Genomic DNA, 23562 nt, shown 5'->3' on the forward strand with positions numbered 1-23562 from the left:
AGAAGTCAGTTAATATGACCAAGGTATCTAAAGTGCTGCAAGGTGCCACCGAGGCCCCAGAGCGTACTTGGAGTGTCTTTTAGATGCCTATTGCCAGTATACCCCCCTCGACCCAGAGGCCCAAGAAGACGTGGACAAGGAAATAGAAGAAGACCCAGCAGAGGCAGAGGCACAGTGTGCCCAGTGTGGACAAGATGGACATTGGTGGCATGAATGCCCTAATAAAATAAATCAAATACACAAAGGAGAAAACCAAAGGAGCCAGAACGGGCGAGAGAGAAGACAGCTTGAGAGGGGCCGTGACATTGACTTCATGATTGACACTGGAGCGGCATCAAGAGCAAGCAAACGTTAGCCTTAAACAAGAAGTCCAAACACTGGGCAAAGTTCTTCAAGCCCAGCGTCGCTTTGTCTTAGAAAATAAGCCCCCAATTCCCATTACAGAGATTCATCCCTTCCAACCAAGAGATAAAGTATGGGTCAAAAAGTAGAAAAATGACCCTTTGACTCCCAGATGGAGAGGACCAAAAACTGTTATACTTTCCACCCCCACAGTTCTGAAAGTAGCTGGAGTTAAACCCTGGATACATTGGACACTACTCAAGAGAGCGAGAGGCGGGGAATGGACTGTGAACAGAAATCCTGAAAATCCTTTAAAAATTATTCTGAAAAAGCAGTAAGAAGACTCAGGCTAGACCTTACTGTGGGCACACCGGGAGACTGCCCACCCTGCATATGGTCAGACCTGCAACTGGGGAAAATTGAAGAAGGGGACTAGACCCTACTGCAGCTAGCCAGGTGAATAGCTGCCCAGCGTACGGTCAGATCTAGGAGTGCACGAAAGCCACTTACCTGGTCTTGTAGCTTTTCGTGGTGGGGGGGAGGCGCTTCATTGCTCTCCCCCCGAAGTTCAGGCCGGGGGGGGAGGCTTCCCGCCTCGCCCGGCCGAAATTCAGGCCGGGGGGGAGGCTTCCTGCCTCGCCCGGTCGAAATTCAGGTTGGGGAGGAGGCGCCTCGCCTCGCCCGGCCGCGAAATAAAAAGTTTAAAAAAAATGCCCCCGTGATAGGCTATGTGACGATTAACGTAGCCTATCACGGCTAGATCTGCAAAGTCAGCCATGATAGGCTACGTAAATCGTCACGTAGCCTATCACGGGGGCATTTTTTTTTTAACTTTTATTGGAATGGTGGCGGCGGCAGCCAGTCGAAAGACTGGCTGCCGCCCCCGCCCCTGACGAAGACCCGACGAACTGCCGCTGGGACCCGCCGCCGGGAGGGACATTCGGGAAAGGTAAGTCCCGTCCCGGGGGGGTGCGGGGGTTGCGGAGAATTTCTCCCTGAAACTTCTTTGGGGGGCCGAACATGTTGGCGCTCGGCCCCCCGAAGTTTCAGGGAGAAATTCTCCGCCATCCCTAGTCAGATCCCAAAGAAGATCTTGAGGATAAGACAAGAAATGACAAAATCAGGGAAAGTATGCCATTTGCAGTGGTGGGCAGTGACAAGGAATATCAAGTCAATGGAAAAAGGGTCCTGGGCAGGAAGACGCCCTGGGGAGTCATTGAAGTGGAAAATCTCAGTCATTGCGAATTTGCTCTACTCCGAGCTTTTGTCATTAGCAGTGTCGTTAGTTGGAGTTCCAGGTTTAGCCTTAGCTGATGGTCTAGAGATCAACCAGTTAGCTTGCAGCTTGGCCAAGAGCATAAATGCCACCTTACGAGCATTGTCATTATTAAATAAAGAGTTGCGTAATCTAAGAGGTGCTGTTCTAAAAAATCGAGCTGGTATAGATTACCTCTTCCTTCTTCATCATCTGAGTTGTGAGACGCACCAAAAGCTTTGCTGTTTTAATTTAACTGATAATAGTAATGCTGTAGATGAACAGATCAACAATCTGCACCATATAGTGGCTGACATAACAATAGGACAACATGATTGGCTCGATTAGTTAACCTCTTGGCTTCCAGATCTCAGCTGGCTCAAAGCATTATTTGTTCTGATCTTACCAGTGGTATTAGTAGGGGTGCTGTTATGTTTCTGCACTCCCTGGTGTATGTGTTGCTTAAACAATCTGTTTACTGCCTCAGCCACAAAAACAGCCGCCCGCTACACTCTAATAGCTCAACAAGATATTAAGTAAGAGGGTTGCTATAAGAGTCCTGTGTTATGCTTCGCAAACCAGAATGTCTATTTGCATAATGAAATGCTATAATTGTAGTAAAATTATGCATTTAAGGGGGGAATGTAGCAGCCATATTGGGGGTCAGACTAAGTAGCCTCATGCAGTCTCATGCTTCATGTTCTTGCTGAGCTCTTGCTCTCTGAAATATATGTTTGTAAGCTGACGAGACACAGGAATTTTTTATCTTGTCAAAGGCTAAGGTCATTGTTGTTCAGTCGTTCAGTCGTGTCCGACTCTTCGTGACCCCATGGACCATAGCACGCCAGGCCTTCCTGTCCTGCGCTCTCTCCCGGAGCGTGCTCAAGTTCATATTCATTGCATCCGTGATGCTATCTAGCCATCTCATCCTCTGCCGTCCCCTTCTCCTTTTGCCTTCAATCTTTCCCAGCATCAGGGTCTTTTCCAGGGAGTTTTCTCTTCGCATTAGGTGGCCAAAATATTGGAGCTTCAGCTTCAGGATCTGTCCTTCCAATGAGCAGTCAGGGTTGATTTCCTTTAGGATGGACTGATTTGACCTCCTTGCAGTCCAGGGGACTCGTAAGAGTCTTCTCCAGCACCACAGTTCGAAAGCATCAATTCTTCGGCGCTCAGCCTTCCTTATAGTCCAGCTCTCACAGCCATACATTACTACTGGGAAAACCATAGCTTTGATGAGACGGACCTTTGTCGGCAAGGTGATGTCTCCGCTTCTTACTATGCTGTCTAGGTTGGCCATAGCTTTCCTCCCAAGGAGCAAGCGTCTTTTAATTTCATGGCTACAGTCACCGTCTGCGGTGATATTGGAGCCCAAGAAAGTAAAATCTGTCACTGCTTCCATTTCTTCCCCTTCTATATACCAGGAAGTGACAGGGCCAGATGACATGATCTTAGTTTTTTTAATGTTGAGTTTCAAACCAGCTTTTGCACTCTCCTCTTTCACCCTCAACAAGAGGCTCTTGAGATCCTCTTCGCTTTCTGCCATTAGGGTGGTATCGTCTGCATATCGGAGGTTGTTGATAATTCTCCCTGCAATCTTAATTCCGACCTGTGATTCATCCAACCCGGCATTTCTCATGATGTACTCTGCATATAAGTTAAATAAGCAGGGTGACAATATGCAGCCTTGTCGTACTCCATTCCCAATTTGGAACCAATCGGTTGTTTCATCTCTGGTTCTTACTGTTGCTTCTTGACCCTCGTACAGGTTTCTCAGGAGACAAGTAAGGTGGTCTGGTACTCCCATCACTTTAAGAATTTGCCACAGTTTGTTGTGATCCACACAATCAAAGGCTTTAGCATAGTCAATGAAGCAGAAATAGACGTTTTTCTGGAATTCTCTTGCTTTCTCCATGATCTGGCGAATGTTGGCGATTTGATCTCTAGTTCCTCTGCCTCTTCGAAACCCAGCTTGTACTTCCGGTAGTTCTCAGTTCGCATACTGCTGAAGCCTAGCTTGTAGGATTTTGAGCATCACCTTGCTGGCATGTGAAATGAGCGCAATTGTGCGGTAGTTTGAACACTCTTTGGCGTTGCCCTTCTTTGGAATTGGAATGTAAACTGACCTTTTCCAGTCTTGTGGCCACTGTTGAGTGTTCCAGATTTGTTGGCATATTGAATGCAGCACTTTAACAGCATCATCTTTCAGGATTTTAAATAGTTCGGCTGGAATACTGTCATCTCCGCTAGCTTTGTTGTTACTAATGCTTCCTAAGGCCCACTTGACTTCACTCTCTAGGATGTCCGGCTCAAGTTCAGTGAGCGCACTATCATGGCTATCAGGGACATTCAGATCTTTCCTGTATAGTTCTTCTGTGTATTCTTGCCACCTCTTCTTAATCCCATCTGCTTCTGTTAGGTCCCTGCCTTCTTTGTCCTTTATCATGCCCGTCTTTGCACAAAACGTTCCCTTGAGATCTCCAATTTTCTTGAAGAGATCTCTAGTCTTTCCCATTCTGTTGTTTTCCTCAATTTCTTTGCATTGTTCATTTAAGAAGGCCTCCTTGTCTCTCCTTGCTATTCTCTGGAACTCTGCATTCAGTTGGGTTTATCTTCCCCTTTCTCCCTTGCTTTTCGCTTCCCTTCTTTCATGAGCTACTTGTAAAGCCTCATCAGACAGCCACTTGGCTTTCTTGCATTTCTTTTTCTTTGGGATGGATTTCGTTGCTGCCTCCTGAACAATGTTACGGACCTCCGTCCATAGTTCCTCAGGCACTCTGTCTATCAGGTCTAATCCCTGAAATCTATTCCTCACCTCCACTGTATATTCATAAGGGATATGATTTAGGTCATACCTGAACGGTTTAGTGGTTTTCCCGACGTTCTTCAATTTCAGCCGAAATTTTGCAAGAAGCAGCTCATGATCTGAGCCACAGTCAGCTCCAGGTCTTGTTTTGACTGACTGTATGGAGCTTCTCCATCTTTGGCTGCAAAGGACATAATCAATCTGATTTCGATATTGACCATCTGGTGACGTCCATGTGTAGAGTCGCCTCTTGTGCTGTTGGAAAAGAGTGTTTGCTATGATCAGCATGTTCTCTTGGCAAAACTCTATTAGCTTTTGTCCTGCTTCATTTTGTATACCAAGGCCATGCCTGCCTGTTATCCCGGTGATTTCTTGACTTCCTACTTTAGCATTCCAATCCCCTATGATGAAGAGGACATCTTTTTTTGGTGTTAGTTCTAGAAGGTGTTGTAGGTCTTCATAGAACCGATCAACCTCAGCTTCTTCGGCCTCAGTGGTTGGGGCATAGACTTGAATTACTGTGATGTTGAATGGTTTGCCTTGGATTCGTACTGAGATCATTCTATCATTTTTAAGATTGTACCCCAGTACTGCTTTTCCCACCCTTTTGTTGACTATGAGTGCTACTCCATTTCTTCTAAGGGATTCTTGCCCACAATAGTAGATATGATGGTCACCTGAATTAAATTCGCCCATGCCTGTCCATTTTAGTTCGCTGATTCCCAAGATGTCGATGTTCAATCTTGCCATCTCATGTTTGACCACCTCCAGCTTACCTTGATTCATTGATCTGACATTCCAGGTTCCTAAACAATATTGTTCTTTACAGCATCGGATTTTCTTTTCACCGCCAGACACATCCACAGCTGAGTGTCCTTTCGGGTTTGGCCCAGCCGCTTCACTCTTTCTGGCGCTACTTGGAAATACCCTCTGCTCTTCCCCAGTAGCATATTGGACACCTTCCGACCTGAGGGGCTCATCTTCCGGCGTCATATCTTTTAGCCTTGTGATACTTTCCATGGGGTTTTCTTGGCAAGAATACTGGAGTGGGTTGCCATTTCCTTCTCCAGTGGACCACATTTTGTCAGAACTCTCTGCCATGACCTGTCCGTCTTGGGTGGCCCTGCACGGCATAGCTTATGGCTTCACTGAGTTATGCAAGCCCCTTCGCCACAACAAGGCAGTGATCCATGAAGGGGCTAAGGTCATAGTGATATGTATATCATGTTATCTGCTGTTCTCTGCTGTTCTCTGCTTATCATGGCTACTCTATAACCCATTTCTTGTATTATAAACAATGGTGCTAGGAGAGGAAATGCTGAATGCTGCAAGCCCACACAGAAAGGAGCGGGGGAGATTTTGCATATGTGTCATAATGTCTATAAAAACAATTTGCTGATGTAAATCGGGGCTTTTTGGCTCTTTGGAAGTGATTCCAGCCTTAAGCCCGTGCGTTAAATAAAGAAAAACTCTTTTTCCTTCACTCCGTGGTCTCTCTGACTCTGAGTTCTGCAACACTTTATGGCGTCATCAATTAAAGAGAGTGAAACAAAGGTGTCCTGTGAGACGCAGCAATCGCCTAAGAGGCAGGTTTCCCTGCCAGGATCAAATGTCCAATAGCTATCCTTAGTGCCCACTCCCTAGTATTTAAGCCAGAGCCTTTAGCAGTAGTCTTTGCTAGAGACAATGCTAAGATAACCTGCAAAGATTCCCTTCGTTGCATTAGACTTTCTGAATGTATTGGGATTTATTCTGCCAGCTTGTTACAGGACTGCCCGGGGTTTTATGTTGCTGATCATGAACTGAACCTGGTTTAAATCTTATGCTGAGAACCATTATCTGTGGATCTTCATTTGGCCTGTAAAGCCATAACCCTATTGACTGTGAATCGGGCTTCATCTCTGGGAAGTCGGGTCCTGGCACAACTTTTCTTCATGGTGCCAGTGGGGGTTTGGAAGCAGCAGCCATCTTTTCTTCCAAGCATGCCGTTGATCACCTGCCTGCTCGTACTGTTAAATGTGTCATCATCATCCCTGGCTTAAGTCAGACTCAAAAGCATCCTCTGGGCAGTTCTAGGTGGGCAAAAAGAAGGAAGAGGGAGACTATGATATTGTGGTAGAGTTCATCATTCACCACTGAAATAGTTTATTTTATTTATTTTATTTATTATTAAATTTATTAATCGCCCATCTGGCTGGTCACCCAGCCACTCTGGGCAATGTACAACATACAATAAAACAGTTTAAGACAATAAAATTAATACATAGATATGTGCAAAACTGTCCTCATAAACATCGCTAAATGTAATAATAGTATCATGGAATTTTAGAGTTGGAAGGAATCTTGGAAGTCGTCCAACCCCCTACTCAGTGTAGGAAGCTTGCAATTATAGCATTATATTAAAATTCCCTGCAAAATTCCTACAGTTGTTTCAGTTGAGCAAGATCCCCCAAATCCAGCTCAAATTTCACTTCAGTCAAAAAGTTAATGGCTTTATATATCTGTATTTGCTTGTGATCAGAAGCTTGGCAGGTTTTGTATGCTTTATATTTGATATTCAGAAGCTTTCTGTCATGGATAACTAATACCCATTAGAATACCAAACTAATACCCATTAAAATACCCATTTTAATTAACTCAAACACAAGCAAAGTTTCAACAGCCATGCTATGCAGGATCAGGTAAATGTACAGTTGGCATTTGTAGGCTGCAAGAACCAAATTCAACTGATAGGCAGTTGAAATTTCAACCCCCCAAAGCGAAAGGATATCCATGCCATTCATCTGAAATGCTGCGAACTGTAATACGGATGGACCAAGCTTATACCATTTCTAATCATATCTCTGTGATTACAGAGAGGGTGAACTTTGGCCAAAAGTGCCCTTGTATTTTTAGAAAAGAGCCCGTTTTTATTGCTTTTTCAATATATGCGCATAAGGACAAAGGAGATCGCGACATTCACTGGCAAGTCATTTGAAGTGTAAAATGCTTATTCCTCAAAACATTGAGGCAAATATACAGAGGTAGCAAAAGATCTCCAATAAGTCTCACTTACCCTTTAAAAGATATGAGGGATACCACTAGTACAGATCTTCAAAACATTTTTAATTAAAAAAAAAAAGGTTTGGAAAAAAATGTAACTAGTGGGGCTGACAGGGTTGAGGGGACCCTGGACAAGATGCCTACTGGGTGTTCCCACCCACACACTCTGGGCACTCCAGCCCCAATTTCTCTCACCCCCCTGCACTCCTTCTCCCACCCAACATGTTCTCACCCTACACATGGTGCTCCATATTCACTGTTGCCCTCTCCCTTGCATTTCTCACTCTCCTGCTCTTACCATCAGCAGCAGCACCATTTCTTTCTCCCTCTCTCTTTCTGTAAAGTTTTAGAAATGGTCAGGTGTGCACTGCAGAGGAAGCTGAAGTTCTGCCCAGCATCTTCATTTCCTGATGCCTCTGGGCCTGCCTAGAGCAGTGATGTACAAGAATTTTATTTCAAATCATGCAGACATGTCCTGTTCACAATCCCAAACATGAATATGGGCAAGTGCATTTTTTCCCAGAAATGTTAGCAAATTCCCAAATTTGTAATCATGTTTGAAAAATACATATTTTTTAAATGTACACCTTGAAATGCACTTTGTTTTTTTAAATACACATTTTTTAAAAAAGTATGGGGGGGGAAGTGCACGCTTTTGAAAAATTAGGGATGTACGAAAGTCACTTACCTTTTCGCAGCTTGGCTTCACGGTGGGGGGGGAGGCGCTTCGCTTCCCCCCCCAAAGTTCAGGCAAAGGGGGGGAGGCTTCCCGCCTCGCCCGGCCGAAATTCAGGCAGGGGGGAGGCTTCCTGCCTCTCCCGGCTGAAATTCAGGCCGGGGAGAAGCGCCCCATCTCCCCGGCCGTGAAACAAAAAGTAAAAAAAAAAAAAAAAGACCCCGTGATAGGCTACGTAACGATTTACGTAGCCTATCATGGCTAGATTTCCAAAGACAGCTATGATAGGCTACGTAAATCGTCACATAGCCTATCACGGGTGACTTTGAAAAAAAAAAAAGCGTGTATGCAAATGGCGGTGGCCCATGGGCGCCGCCATTTGCGTCCCTTATTTTGGCACGTCTAGTCTACGTAAAGATTTACGTAGACTACGGCGAAAATAAGGGCACGCTACGTTACATAAATCGTTACGTAGCCTATCACGGTTTTTTTTTTTTTTACTTTAGTTTTTTTTTTTTGCAATGGCGGCAGCGGCAGCCGGTCGGGAGACTGGCTGCCGCTCCCGCCCGTGCCAAACCACCACTGAACCACCACCGGGACCCGCCGTTGGGAGGGACATTCGCCAAAGGTAAGTCCGGTCCCGGGGGGGCGGGGGGGGGCGGCGGAGAATTTCACCGCCAATTTCGGGGGGCCAAATGCATTGGCGCTCGGCCCCCTGAAGATTCGGGGAGAAATTCTCCGCCATCCCTATGAAAAATACATGTAGAAATGCAGACTTTCCCCATTCGAACAAGCCAAAAAACAGGTAGAAAACAAAAATGGGAGCAAGTCGAAACAAGCTTGAAAGTGATTTCTGGTGAATTTAGGTGAGCTCAAAAATGGCTGATTCTCCCTTCCCTACCCTAGAGGCTCTTAAGATGCTGAGAAATTAAAATGCTGAGTTCGACTGCAGCCTCCTCTGCAGAATGCTTGACCTCTTCCAAAGTTAAAAGAAATGAGAGAGTGGAAAAGATGCTGCTGTAGGTAAGGGGGGGAAAGCAAGTGCCAGGGGAGTGTAGGGGAAGGAAGAAAAAGGAACACAGTGGGGAAAGAGAGAGAGAGAGAGAGAGAGAGAGAGAGATGGTGGCAGAAGTGGGATATTTCCTGAGGGTTTTTTAAAAACATAATTGCTATTGTATGTGGTGACTGCATTTGGGGACCCCCTGGGCTACAGGGGCCCAGACCTATATCTACTGGTCTGGCCCCAGTGGAGTCTCTGGATATAACCAGCCAAATTTGCCTCACATTTCACTGTATGTAAATTGAAGTTCTGTGACATCTCAGAATATACATTGTGAACCATAACTCTAGATCTGCTTCCTTCTCCCCAGGCAATGGTTTTTTTACCTTAAAAATACAGGGTATGGAAGGAAAGAGGACTTCAAATTTTCATGTCTGCTTTCCCTCATATTCTATTGAGATTGCAAAACAGTCTGCCTGCTTGGCAGTGGCAGGGCACTCGAGGGGAGCGTACCCCAAAGTAGTGCCCTCCAATTGTTTTGTAATACACAATTCCCATCATCTTGACCATTGGGCATTAGGGATGTACGAAAGTCACTTACCTTTTCGCAGGGGTGATTCGTGGTGGGGGGGAGGTGCTTCGCTTCTCCCCCCGAAGTTCAGGAGAGGGGGGGAGGCATCCCGCCTTGCCCGGCCGAAATTCAGGCCAGGGGGGGAGGCGCCCTGCCTCGCCCAGCCGAAATTCAGGCCGGGGAGAAGCGCCCCGTCTCCCTGGCTGCGAAATAAAAAGTAAAAACAAACAAACAAAAAAACCCCCGTGATAGGCTATGTAATGATTAACGTAGCCTATCACGGCTAGATTTCCAAAGTCAGCCGTGATAGGCTACGTTAATCATCACGTAGCCTATCACGGGTGACTTTGAAAAAAAAAAAGCGCGTACGCAAATGGCGGCGGCCCATGGGCGCCGCCATTTGCGTTCCTTATTTTGGCACGTCTAGTCTACATAAAGTTTTATGTAGACTATGGCGAAAATAAGGGCAACGCAAATAGCGTCTTTCCACTTTTGTGGGTTCTCCAGAGACAGCACTTGTGTTACTTTTACTCAGATTTTCCAGAAGCATACCTGTTCTTAAAGAGGAATCCTATGGTCCTTAGGAGAGCATCCCAAGGATGATAGGATATGGTAGATCGCACCCCCTGGAGGCCATAGACACTGCTACAACCTTGGGTGAGGGAATCTGTGCTCTGCCCATTCCCCTCACTGCCTCACAACTGCCGTGGAAAGCAGTGTCGCAGCTGGTCTTCCAAGGTCACAGCAGTGACCTTAGAAGAGCTTGGGGAGGAGGAAAGATGGCAGGATGTTGGTGGGTGGACAGGAGAGGGAAGGAGCCTCTTTGTCATCATACTTGACCTTTGCCAGGTAAGTCAGCTTAGCTAGACAAGCCGAGAGGCCCGTCTAGCTTCTGCAAATGTTTGAAAGAGAGGATGAGGGTGTAAAAGCCTCTGTCCTCCTCCTGCCCTGGCCTGCTCTTGCCAACTCTCTGCTAATAGGTAGCTCTCCATTCTCAAAGTTGGGAAGGCTGGCTACTCTCTTTGCTGGTTTGGAACAGGGGGAAATTTCTCCTTCCACTATAGAGGAAGACTCAACAACTCACAGACATCTTTAAAAGAAAGGGAAAAAAAAGGAATGGAATTTTCATAGAAGGAATGTGCAGCACTGAACAATGACAAATTCCTCTCTCTTCTGTCAGGCAACTCTTTCTCATCTGCATGATGGGATCAGTCAGCTTATGAGAGCTGTATCGGTGACCTCTTGTGATCCAATGCTGTAAAAACTGCCCTCTACATCCCAAAGTGAACCAGCTGCTTACAAAAGAGTGGAAGGCAATCCCAGCTGCTGACAAGTCTTGTTACTCAGCTTATTTGTCTTGTCAAAGGCACTTTCAAATGCACAAGGCACCGCAGTGTCCAGATGCCAACAAAAGGTTTTAAAGCATTATTTAGATACAGCACAAAGTGCACTTTGTGCTTAGGGGAGACTTTGGCTGGCTTATATATGGCATGTTTGTGCAGAGTATAAAGCACCACCACAGGGCTGGCCTAATGTAACAGGCAGCACAGGTGGGAGAATCCAGGCTAAGGATAGATCCTTTGGGGAAGCATACTCCCTCTTCTTGCCCAAGACCCTTGGGACAATATGATATGAGTAGTGCTGGGCCAAATGCCCCCCCCCCAGACACACACATTTGTGGGACCATTTGTTCCCTACAAAGGTAGAAGAGATTTCCAGCTACTTTGGTGTGTGTGTGTGAAGACTTTCCTCTACTCCTAAGCACTCAACGACATATGATGGGGCTTTTAATGGGAGTTATTATGCCACGTCCCGGTATTTTATTGTAACTATTTTTAGCAGTGCCTTTTTGAGATGAATGAATGAATGAATAAAAATGTATGTATGAAATCTATTAAATTTCAGTGTGTGTGTGTGTCTTAAGAGAAGGTGGCAGAGGGTTTTCTACTTTCCTTCTTCTTTGATCCCTTCAGAATCCACCCTGGTATCAACTGGAGTAGAATAATTTCCAGAGTGGATCCAGCCAACGTGGTTAGTTCAAGGATGTTCTGGAAATAGCAGGAGGCAGGCACAGCATGGCTCAGGGCAGCCTCTGGGCATGTGAAGCTTTTGCAGTGGAGTCCACAAGAACTCATTCTCATACGTCCTCTGTTTCCTTGCTGCACCAGAGAACTTGAAGCATACAAGGCAAGATGTAGTGTGGCCCGGAGGTCCTTGCCCTCTCACCACCCTGAGGGCCTCCAAGCCTCATATGTCCTGGAGGCATCTCTGAGTGACACTGGTCACAGCTCTAATGCTCCAAGGCCTCTTGTGTGGTTGGTGACATCAACAATGCACTGAAGGTCTTTGGGAATGCAAGCCAGGGCCCTGCCTCACAGATCTTCCATCTTGAAGAGCAGTGGCACAGCTAGGGCAAAATTCAGGGCCCCAAATTACCCAGAGAGCAGCAGGTGATGGGGGCAGAGGCAAACAGCCCAGCATTAGCCCCTGGGCTGGAATAGGCATGCTAAGGCCAACCAAGGCTGATGGTGGTTGGTGCAGCTCCCTCCCTCCTCCCTCCCTCCTCCCTTCCCTTCCCTTCCCTTCCCTTCCCTTCCCTTCCCTTCCCTTCCCTTCCCTTCCCTTTCCTTTCCTTTCCTTTCCTTTCTTTCCTTTCCTTTTTCTTTTAAATAATAATAAAAAGAAACATTTTATAGTCCAGGGGCAACTGCCTGAGCATACACACTGTTCCAGAAGATCTGTCTGTCTGTCTGTCTGTCTGTCTGTCTGTGTCTGTCTGTCTGTCTGTGTGTGTGTCTGTCTATCTATCTATCTATCTATCTATCTATCTATCTAATCATCTATCTATCTATCTATCTATCTATCTATCTATCTATCTATCTATCATCTATCTTCTACCATCCTTTTCTACAGCACAATGTTGCTTCTTACTAAATAAATAGGTTTTAAACAGCCTTCCCTTTAGGGTTGGCGGAGAATTTCTCCCCGAAACTTCGGGGGGCCGAGCGCCAACGTGTTCGGCCCCCCGAACAAGTTTCGGGGAGAAATCCTCCGAACCCCCCCCGCCCCCCACACCCCCCCCCCCGGGACGGGACTTACCTTCACCGAATGTCCCTCCCGGTGGCTGGTCCGGCCGGCGGTTCGGCGGGTGTTCGAGCGAGGCGGGAGCAGCAGCCGGTCTTTCGACTGGCTGCCGCCGCCATTGCAATGAAAGAAAAAAAAAATGCCCCCTGATAGGCTACGTGACGATTCACGTAGCCTATCACGGCTAGATTTGCAAAGTCAGCCATGATAGGCTACGTCAATCGTCACGTAGCCTATCACGGGTGACTTAAAAAAAAAAAGTGTGTACGGATAATGGCGGCCCCCATAGGGAGCCGCCATTCCCGTTCCTTATTTGGTCGCTGTAGTCTACGTAAAGATTTACATAGACTACGGCGAAAATAAGGGCAATGCTATTTGCGTTGCCCTTATTTTCGCCGTAGTCTACGTAAACATTTACATAGACTACAGCAACTAAATAAGGAACGCGAATGGCGGCTCCCTATGGGGGCCGCCATTAGCGTACGCACTTTTTTTTTTTTTAAGTCACCCGTGATAGGCTACATGACGATTGACGTAGCCTATCATGGCTGACTTTGCAGATCTAGCCATGATAGTCTACGTGAATCGTCACGTAGCCTATCAGGGGGCGTTTTTTTTTTTTTTTAACTTTCGTGTTCGCGGCCGGGCGAGGCAGGAAGCCTCCTCCCCGGCCTGAATTTCGGCCGGGCCGAGGCGGGAAGCCTCCCCCCCCGGCCTGAACTTCGCGGGGGGAGCAGTGAAGCGCCTCCCCCCCACCGCGAACGTCCTTCGAGGACAGGTAAGTGACTTTTGTCCACCCCTACTTCCCTTCCTAGTGGGAAACAGATGTTTTGGACTAAAACTCTCAACATTCCTGGCCAGTGTCCACACTGGCAGGGGCTGATGGGAGTTGAAGTCCAAAGCATTTGGAGGGCCCAGGTTGTGGAAGGCTGGTTTAGTGTCAGGGCAGTAGAGGGAAACTCCATTTTATTCCTGTAGTCATGACAGTGCAATAATCGACCTGAATTTAAAATGTGGAACTGCACATGCTCAGAGTATTTCTTTTTATTATTATCAAGGAGTGGAGAAACTGAGGTGAAACTGTGGTAAATGCTTGACTGCTAAGCTCTCTTTCAATGACTGAAGGACTGAATGGGTTAACACTAGAAGAAAAATGTATGTCTTTTATTGAATGCATGAACCAGGGGAGAGATAAATTGTAAATATGGTGTGCTGGTGGAGTGGCACTTACTGTTACCACTGAGAGGGAAATGAGGCCCTCTCTGTGTCTTTATACAGGGGAAAGTAGAAGGTAGGATTGGTATCATTTGACTGGAGAAGAAATGAACATTCTAAAGATGCCCATCGGTGTAGGTTTACAGAAATGGTGTGATGGACTATTGGCCACACCAAAGCTGATTGGGTATTGAATGGTAGTTAGGGGATAGTGATAAGAGCAATGATAGTTGTGGGCTTTATAACTAAAATCATGCACAGGTCCTTCTAAAGAAGGACCCCATAAGGCCATTAAGAGCACAATCCTATGGCCATTAGCGTTTTCTAGAGGGGCCATAGGAGGATTGTTCGGTTTACTGGCTCTGACCTTGTAGACAGTGCTTCAACCTTGGAGCCAGGAAATCATGCTCCCCTCCCCCTACCCCCATAGCCTGTGCAGGGAGAACCATGGTGGCTGTCTCTCCATGCTCATAAAACAGAGCGTGGACAGGGTGAAAAGGGGTGGTCCTGAGGGTGGGAGGGGAGGAGACTGCGGTAGCCCCTTTACTGTGCTTCCTATGGGGTCTCCAGGCCCATTCCCACCCCCTTTCCAAAGCACCAGCTAGATATGCAAAATCGCGTGTCCGACTGCAGGGTGGACGGACCGCAGAGGAGTGGATCCCCTCTGGCTCTGTGCTCTGCCTGACCTTCATTGGATAGGCATCAGCCTCCAAGTTTGGGGGGAGCCTGACATCTATCTCGATAGGATTGCACCCTAAGTCCAGGGTGCAGAATTACCTAGCTATTCAGAACAATGAGATAATGATCTCTGAGTTATTCTATGCACAAAAGCCACAGAGCTTATACAAATTCCACCCTGGATTCTGCAATCCGCTTTGTGGTGTTTCGATGGAGCAAAACTGATCTATTCTTCACAGCACTAAAACTTTCTGGAATGGATCCAAACATTTCTGCTCATCACTACTCAAGGGAGCAAGAGGCAAGTAAATGTTATTTGGCACATAGTTCAGGTTTCTCTTTTTCTCATCCCATTCTCTTCCGCCTCAGTATAAATATTTAGGACACATAATTAGACTTGACTGATAAGGAAATGGAGAATCACATTTATAAATAGCAGGAAGAAGTAGTGAGTGAACTAAATTACAATGAGACATCATAGGCACAATTACAGACAGACCCAAGCCCTGTTAATAACTTTCTTGAACAATTCGTATGACTGAGTTAGGATCACACAAGTGAATGAATCTTCCACAAGGGATTTAGCAGTAGGAGCCATTATATCCACAAAGCTGCTTGAAATATTGATCAAAATGCTGAGCACTATTGATGTCAACCTAATGAGCCTTTCCCATTCTAGTTGCATTCTGTATAACTGATCTGTTGCAATTTCTGCTTTTTGAAGAATATGTTAACACAAAGATGATCAAAACACCTTGACCCACATTTCCTCTTCTGACTTTCCAGTTTTATTTTTGGCTTCAGTGTTATTGTACTTGGTGCGTGCGTGCGTGCGTGCATGCGTGCCTGTGTTTAAATGCAATTAAAAACCCTTTCAGTTAAAGAAGAAGATATATTTGGATTTATTTTTATTTTTTGCTTTTTAATTTTAGAATTAGGAAATAAGCTCATTTGAAATTAATCAGTAGCACTGGTGTTGATTTATACATGTTGCCTTGTACCCTAACGTCAGCTGAATATACTACCACATCTTTCACAACACATTTTTACCCACATAGAAGTCATTGTCAAATGTGGTTTTGAAACATGCGGTTTCCACACTCATAGGTCAGTTTGCTTACACTATTGGCATACCATTAGTATAAGTGACCTCTAGCAGTATGCCAAAAGCATAAGCTGACATGTTGCCTTTCCCCAGAAAACCCATTGTGCCAGCTTACTCTATTGCCGTACAGCTAGACTTTGCTTGTGCTAGTGGTAAGTCAATAGCGTAAGTGGAGTGGCAGTGTTGGATACTGCCCATACTGCGGAAAGCAAGTGGGGTGTGATGGACAGAACACTGCTCTTGGATCAAGGAGGCCATGGTTCAATTGCGGGTGCATGGGAGGGAGAAATGACGAGACGACACAAATAGAGTTGGGATAAAACTGGGCCACATTTATTGACATATTACAATCTGCGAAGGAAGCACCAGCAGGCACATAGAAAACAAGTAATCATGACAGGTATCGAGTGAGGCATTCGTCGTCTGAGGCATGGCGTCTACCATAGCCACCCTGCAGATCGATCCACCCAATTCTGGGCTGGGATCCACCTTCCCCTTTCACCACCCCTCGAGCCATGGAACCCGAGTGGATGAGGAGGGTCAGCCTCAGAGGTAAGCTGTATCTCCCAACTCGGGGCCACAAAACCTGGAGCCGAGAGCCTCAGGCCTTACCAGTCACCTGAAATGGTGCCCACGAATACTCACCTGTCCTCTCCCCCAGTGGAGTGCCTGCCCGGAACCGCCACAGGGGGGTGACAAGCCTCTGCTTAGTCACCCTCCCCCCAACTTATGCAGCAAAACACTCCAGGATGCCCCTTTGCAGATACACCAACAAGAAAACATTGCCTAGGTCAGAGATGACCACCATCTTCAGGGATCCCAACTGTCATTCCATGCCCCTCTCGGCAGCAGGATGGACCCAATGATGGCAATTCCGGGCCAGTGACACCGAATCAGCCATAAATCTCAGGCTTGAAGAATCAGGGCTTCAGCAGGCATAAATCGTTCCCCCCCTATGTGCTGAACCAGAATCTGCGGGGGAATCTTCACCAGCCCTTGCTGGAAGAATGTGGGCAGGAGGTGCACCAACACATACCACATCTGCACAACCACTGGATGGTGGCACACTGGCTGAGCCCCAGCTAGGCTCTGCCACTTGAGGAGGCACTCCGACTAGCCCAGAAAACTATGCTGTGCCCTCAGATGAGCACACATACCGGTTTCCTCGCACTCCGGACATCTGAAAGAACAAGAGACAAACATGTGAACCTTGGTGTCCTCATGTCCGAAAAGGCCCAGCAGTGGCCTTGCGGAGGCCCGATACGCCTTGGAGCTCCACCTGCCGATGGACTGTACTTTGTCTGATGTGAGCCCCAGAGACGCGGCGCAAACCCAACACCTTCAAGGCCACAGAGTGACTACCCAGAATTGATGTTTGGTCAGGGGAGAGGAGTCACTAAGGCAGAAGAAAGGGCTGGGGAGACTCCCCCCCCGGGTGGTGACAGGATGAAGGTCCAGCACCAGGGCTGGGAACAGCGACGCACTAACCCCACTCCTGACCTGGTCAGTTTTGGACTTCCTCAGAGGAATAAAGACCACCTGCTGGGGAAATTGCACATCACTAAACTGCCAAGCCTCATGTGGTGAGGTACCCAAAGGCCACAGAGCCCGTAAACCCAGCAATATGTCTGGCGGCAGAAGGGCTCTGGAGTCTGGAGGCGCCAGGGATCCCCGAGACCAACCATGGAGCACCTGCCTGACCAGGAAGTCAGCAGTGTTGTCAGCCACACCCTTCATCTTTAGCTCAGAAGGCCAGTGCAGCAAGCCTGCCCCAATAGTCTGGGCAGTCCCTTTCATGGGCTTTTGAAATTGATCGTAGTCCTGAATCAATTCCGGCTGAACAGGATGCTGAGGCCTTTGCTTGGGAAGAAGCTGAAGCCAAAACTATCATTACTCTAGCAGGATACCCTATGGGTAGGGTGAGAGAAGAGCAAAAGAGCCTACACTAGATCTTACTTAAAGGCCAGGATTGGACACATCTCCTGCACTGCCATAGCACTGGGCATAGTAAAGGAAGCTGAATAATAAGAAAACTCCTGCTATACATATAGGCCCAAACAGCTCCCATCAACTGCCACAGATAAAAGCTTAACAATTAGTCATCTACTCTCCAAGACTGTCTCCATTAGGGATGGCAGAGAATTTCTCCCCAAATCTTCGGGGGGCTGAGCACCAACGAATTCGGCCCCCCGAAATCGGCGGTGAAATTCTCCGCCCCCCCCCGGGATGGGACTTACCTTTGGCAAATGTCCCTCCCGGTGGCGGGTCCCGGCGGCGGTTTGGCGGCGTTTCGTCACGGGCGGGGGCGGCAGCCGGTCTCCCGACCGGCTGCCGCCGCTGCCGCCATTGCAAAAAAAAAAAAACTAAAGTAAAAGAACCCCACACACCCATGATAGGCTACGTAACGATTTACATAGCCTATCATGGCTAGATTTCCAAAGTCAGCCGTGATAGGCTACGTAAATTGTCACGTAGCCTATCACGTGTGACTTTGAAAAAAAAAAGAAGCGTGTACGCAAATGGCGGCTCCCATGGGGACCGCCATTTGCGTTCCTTATTTTGGCACGTCTAGTCTACGTAAAGATTTACGTAGACTACAGCGAAAATAAGGGCACGCTATTTGTGTTGCCCTTATTTTCACTGTAGTCTACGTAAATCTTTACGCAGACTAGATGTGCCAAAATAAGGAACGCAAATGGCGGCGCCCCATGGGCGCCGCCATTTGCGTACGCGGGTTTTTTTTTCCAAAGTCACCCGTGATAGGCTACGTGATGATTTATGTGATGAATCGTCACGTAGCCTATCACAGGGTCTTTTTTTTTTTTTACTTTTTGTTTCGTGGCCGGGGAGACGGGGCGCTTCTCCCCAGCCTGAATTTTGGCCGGGCGAAGCGGGAAGCCTCCCCCCCCTCGCCTGAACTTCGGGGGGGAAAGCAAAGCGCCTCCCCCCACCGCGAAGCCAAGCTGCAAAAAGGTAAGTGACTTTCGTACATCCCTAGTCTCCATTCAAAAGTCACCAGGGGGAGCAACGCGAGGTAAGTTAGAAGCCGCACAATGAAACACAAAATGAATATTAGGACCTGCGTGTAGCACTCTAAATGTCTGCTAACCATTCTGCTACTTAATGCTGAAGCATAGCACAGCAAACCTCTAAGTTTTTTAAAAGAAGCTGGTTGACTTTTATTTTCTGAGTAACACACGGGCTTATAAATATCCAATCCTAAGATCAGGGGAAAAAAATTAACAACAGGAATTAGCTGCTGGGTACAGCTAAAACTGGAAGACATCAGCTTTTGCCACCCTCGAGGTGATGCCACCCTGGCTTCAAATACTGGCACACCAAGTTGGTGTTCTGAGCTTTCCCTGGCCTGTCCACCTTGAAGGTGGACTGAGGGGCCTGTGATTGTTCCAACCCATTGCCCCTGGTCGGCAACTGGTGAGGCAAATTCTGCTAACCACACCCTCCAAAGCTGGCAATGATATAAGTTGGGTTAGCAGCCCATTACCTTCTAGGAGATGCTCCAAACGCATGCCATGTCTGCCAACCACTGAATGGTGGCATACCGGCTAAGCCCGAGCTGGGATCCGCTGCTTGAGGAGGCCCTCTGACTAGGGATGTACAAAAGTCACTTACCTTTTTGCAGGTGTGTTTCGTGGTGGGGGGGAGGCGCTCCGTCCCTCCCCCCGGAATCCTCCCTGGCCAGCTCTGCTCTGCAGCAGCTCTGTGGAGCCACTGGCCAGGGCTGTCCGCAGCCAGAGTTCTGGCGATGGCCGGGCTGCTGCGGACGCAAATGGCGGCCGCCGTAGCAGCCGCCATTTGTTTCCTGCCAGGCTGCTGTGATAGGCTACGTAAGTATTTACGTAGCCTATCACGGCAAAGAGCAGGAACGCAAATGGCGGCTTCTACACTGTTTGCGCCGCTGCTGTTTTCAGGATAGTCTATGTAAGTATTTACGTAGCCTATCACGGTAAAGGCAGCCACGCAAACGGTGGCTGCTATGCCATTTGCATGGCTGCCTTTACCATGATAGGACACGTAAATACTTACGTAGCCTATCACGGAAAGAGCAGCGGCGCAAACGGTGTAGCGGCCACCATTTGTGCCCCTGCCCTTTGCCGTGATAGGCTACGTAAATACTTATGTAGCCTATCACGTCAGCCTGGCAGGATGCAAATGGCAGCTGCAGCAGCCGGCCAAAAGACCAGCTGCCACCGCTGGAGCCGCTACCACTGCCCCAAGTAAGTTTCATTCCGGGGGGATTCTGTGGGGTAGCGGGGGGTGGGAGGCTGTTCTGCCATCGGTTTCGGGAGGCCGAATGCCAGTGCAATTGGCCTCACTGAAATCCATGGCGAAATTCTTCGCCATCCCTACCTCCGACCGGTACAGAAAACCATGCTGCGCTCACAGACAAACACCTGCACTGGTTCACACACACTCCAGCCATCTAACTAAGCACATTCCTCCAGTTAAGTTGAGGAGCAAGCTGGACCTATGATCATTATAGCTGGCAAACTGTGCCACATGACCTGGGAAAGGTCCTTGCCTTTCCCACCCACCAGTTGTCCCCTCCTAGATGCAGCATTGGAACCTGCAGGGGAACACGCACCAACCCATAATGGAACAAAGTGGGAAGAAAGCGCTCTCGCTACAAGCTGCGCCAGTCAATCCACAAACACATGCACCCTGGAACAGGCTGCTCTGGGAGCTGCCGCCTGACCTATATGCGCTACGACCAGCTCATAACAACATGCTGTGTCCGGACATGAGCACGTGTGTGCACGGGTTGATGTCCAATACATTGATCAAAGAAAAAGAAACAAAAGACTGTAAGGACAAGAAAAGAGATGCCGAGACAAGACCATAACTGTAAACTACCGGGGGGGGGGGCTACAACTGTTGTAGCTGAATGAGAGAGCAACACCCCAGGGCTCTCTATCGACCCAGGTACAGAAGGCGCTTGTCATGTGAGGCATGAAATACAGCATGGCTTACACTACTTAAATACACAACACTCAACGAGAGCCTCTTAGTGTGGTTTCTGGAATTTCCGGCGTCCGGGTATTAGTAGGGATGGACGAAAGTCCCTTACCTGGTCCCGCAGCTTTTTTCGGGGGGAGAGGCGCTCCGTTTCTCCCCCCGAAATTCTTGGCGGGTGGGGAGGCGCCCCGTCCCTCCCTGCCAAAATTCTGGCCGGGGGGGAGGCGCCCCATCCCTCCCCACTGAAATTCTGGCCGGGGGAGAGCGCCCCGCCTCTCCGGCCGCGAAAGAAAAAAGTAAAAAAAAAAAAAGTGATAGGCTACGTAAAGATTTACGTAGCCTATCACAGCTAGATTTTCAAAGTCAGCCATGATAGGCTACGTAAATCTTTACGTAGCCTATCATGGCTGACTTTGAAAAAAAAAGAAAAAGCACGTACGCAAATGGCGGCACCCATGGGCGCCGCCATTTGCGTTCCTTATTTCGGCACGGGTAGTCTACGTAAAAATTTACGTAGACTATAGCAAAAATAAGGGCAACGCTATTTTTACGTAGTAAATCTTTACATAGCCTATCACGTTTTTTTTTTAACTTGGAAATGGCGGCGGCAGCAGCTGGCCGGAAGACCAGTTGCCGCTGCTGCTGCCGCCGAACCACCGCCGAACTGCCGCCGGGACCCGCTGCTGCGAGGGACAGTCGCACGAGGTAAGTCCCATCCCGGGGGGGGCGGGGGGGTGGAGAATTTCCCCACCAATTTTGGGGGGCCGAATGCATTGGCATTCGGCCTCCCAGAGATTCATGGAGAAATTCTCCGACATCCCTAGGTATTAGATTAAATGTTGGCACTGGTGCTCACCTGCCATTTGTATGCCTCATGAGAAAGCAGGTGTTACACAGGAGGTGTTGCAAATTCAATACTATTACCCGATCCATAAGGATCGGATTGCGGGAGGACTGTGGTTTAATAACCTGAATGGAAGCCTGCCCCTCACACACAAGGAATTTAAGAATGGATGTGAAGCCTCGAATCAGCCTGCATAGGCAATCCTGTGTATAAGAGAATTTTGAAAAAATTTCAAGAGATCATAGCGCAGCCCTGGGGCGTGGCACTATGCACCAGATGATCCTATACATTGACCCTAATAGGGTAGTGTTTCATACCTCCCATGCTACTGCACAGTTGTAACCTTAATAAATTTAACCAGTTAGCTGAATTGGCACAGACTCCTGCCACTGACTATGTGGAGTAAACAAAAAAGGTGTGGGGGGGGCAACCTTGTTTAGCTTCAGCAAAGCAGAAGCTACCTGTTCCTCCAGAGCATGCCCCTGGAGCGAATGCTAAAGCCGCTGCCTCGCAATATGAATGAAGAACAACCCTTACAATTAACTCAGTGAGGCGGGTTACGCAGAGAGCCAGGGATTGGCCTAAAGTCACATAGCGAGCTTTACGGCCAAGTGGGGACTAGGACCCATATCTCCATGTCCCATTATGGCACTTTAACCACTGCACCGAGCTGGTACTCTAAGCTGCCAGGGAGGTGTGAAAACAGGAGAACCCCAAACCCACATAGCTACCAGTCTCCCCTCACGGGGGTTGGCAGTGGCTCTACCAGGGCGTGAGTCAAGATTCTCACCACGCCCTACCCAGGGAAGCTGGGTATCAAGCCCCAGACTTTGTTAACAATAAGGGGGCTCTGTGAGATGCTCCAAGGCCTGAGTCTGAAACGTAGGCAAGGCGGAGGGCCTTCCCCCTCCCTCCCCCACTTTTCTTTTCTTCTCATTTCCTTTTGTCCCTTTTCCTCCCTGTCTATGGACCTTGCACTCCGACCTGGAAAATTAAGACCACAATTCGAAGCTGCCTCCCCGCGGAAAGGAGACCTTCTATGTGGGCTGGGAATGGATGGAACAACCCTTTGAATTGTAGAGGGGCATCTATGTCTTCACCTCCCCACCCAAACACAACTCCCCCCGCAGCAATGGGGCCACATGCACATGTCCCCATTCTTTCCTATGAGGGTGAGAAAGGAAGAAATCTGCTCACAATGCACAGCTCTGATGCTATGTATTCATTTGGCCAAATAAAAGAAAGCTGTTATCTCTCCTTCCAGAGATCTTCTAAAAGATCTCTCTGGAGGAGATGGAGATACTAATAACAAACAAAATACGTGCACTTCCCATGCAGAAGATGATAGCTAAATATCCTGGATACAACTTGGCACTTTTTCCCCTTTCCCTTTCCTTTTTTTTTTTGGTTTCCTCCCCCTCCTCTTCCCGCCTAAATACAAAAGATGCTGGGCCAGCAAGGCCATCAAAGATCACAGAATCATAGGGTTGGAAGGGGCCTACAAGACCATCGAGTCCAACCCCCTGCTCAGTGTAGGAAGCCTGATTCCCCGGTGGTCTGCCATCCAAGTACTAACCAGGGCTGACCCTGCTTAGCTTCTGAGATCAGGCAAGATTGGGTGCATCCAGCCCTTTGACTGATTGCTTGGAGGTGTGGGGAAAAAACTCTGCCCCATGCTTATTATTAATATTATTATTATTATTACTATGACTATGACTATTACTATTATTACTGCACTACAGGCTGTTCAGGAAGCATGGGTGAACCCCACCCCTCTCTGGGCTGGCAAGGCTGCTCTGCTGCCACCCACAGCAAAGGCAATTTAGGGATGGGGGAGAATTTCTCCCCGAAACTTCGGGGGGCTGAGTGCCAACGCATTTGGCCCCCCGAAATCGGCGGTGAAATTCTCCGCCCCCCCCCCCCGGGATGGGACTTACCTTTCACGAATGTCCCTCCCGGTGGTGCGTCCC

This window comes from Heloderma suspectum, chromosome 2 (genome assembly GCF_057233095.1).
Source record: "Heloderma suspectum isolate Gila_16-S chromosome 2, 16-S_ref, whole genome shotgun sequence".
Classification (NCBI taxonomy): Eukaryota; Metazoa; Chordata; class Lepidosauria; order Squamata; family Helodermatidae; genus Heloderma; species Heloderma suspectum.